The sequence below is a fragment of the Pteropus vampyrus genome, unplaced genomic scaffold (genome assembly GCF_000151845.1).
Source record: "Pteropus vampyrus isolate Shadow unplaced genomic scaffold, Pvam_2.0 Scaffold74, whole genome shotgun sequence".
NCBI classification, from domain to species: Eukaryota; Metazoa; Chordata; class Mammalia; order Chiroptera; family Pteropodidae; genus Pteropus; species Pteropus vampyrus.
The window spans coordinates 3,289,175-3,290,220 of record NW_011888855.1 but is presented as its reverse complement, the minus strand read 5'-3'; the positions used below and the strand labels follow the sequence as shown (position 1 = coordinate 3,290,220).

The following is a 1,046-nucleotide window of genomic DNA, read 5'->3' as shown; positions in this document are numbered from 1 at the left end:
AGGAAACTAGACTTTGGGTGGTAAACACACAGTAGAATATACAGATGTCAAATTATAATGTACACCTAAAAATTATATAAACTTAATTAAAAAAAAAAAAGCACCAATCTTATCTCTTTATAGTAGTCAGTGTCATGAAAATAAAACAAAAGCAGAGGACCTACCTTAGATTAATTTAATTTAATTTAATGTTTTTTAGGCTATGCAACCCTTGGTTGACCTCACAGATTGCAAGGACCTTGTCAGTTTACAATCCCTTATTTTTTAAATTTTTATGCCTACAGCACCTAGTCTTCCTATGTGGTCTCCCATCCAAGTACTAACCAGGCCCAACCCTGCTTAGCTTCCGAGATCAGATGGGATCGGACTTGTTCAGGGTGATATGACTGTAGACTAGATTAACTTTAATGTAAACTGTACATTGTTAGTAGATATTGTATCAATGTTTAATTTCATTAATGCAGTTTGGTTATATAAGAAAATACTTTATTCTTGGAAAACACTTAGGAGTAAAGTGTCACGAGGTCTGCAATTTCTGTTCAATTACTTCATTAAATGTACATATGTTTATAGAGAAAGAGAAAGCAAATGAGACAAAATGTTAACAATGAGTAAATGTAAGTGAAGGGCATGGTAGGTGTTTTTTGTACTATTCCTTCAACCTGTCTACAGTTTTGAAATTATTCAAGATAAAATGTTAGAGGACATAGGATTTTCCAATGCTTAATATTTTGAATCTTCATGACTTGCTTAGTTAATGATTTTAAGATTCCTCCTCTCTCTCTCCTTCTCCCTCTCCCTCTTCCACTCCCTGCTTCCCTCCTTCTTTCCTCTCTCCCTCCCTCTCTCTATTTCTATTTCTCTCTTTCTTCTTTGCAAAATTTACTACTTGAGTCACATTCAACTAACCAACAATGTGCTAAATGGAGGTAGCAGAACATTGCAATGGAAGGAACACTGACTGGGAGAGAGAATCTAATCCATGCTCTGCTGCTAATATATTTTATGAGTTTAGACAAATTACTTCCCATCTCTGAGACTCTATG

At 34.7% G+C, this 1,046-nt stretch overlaps 1 non-coding gene across 1 annotated transcript; it reads right to left on the bottom strand.

Annotated features, from left to right (window-relative positions):
- Positions 1 to 275: 275 nt before the first annotated feature.
- On the bottom strand, positions 276 to 394 carry LOC111741216. Its single transcript, XR_002780931.1, has one exon. It is a non-coding gene; the product is annotated as a 5S ribosomal RNA (ribosomal RNA).
- Positions 395 to 1,046: the final 652 nt, after the last annotated feature.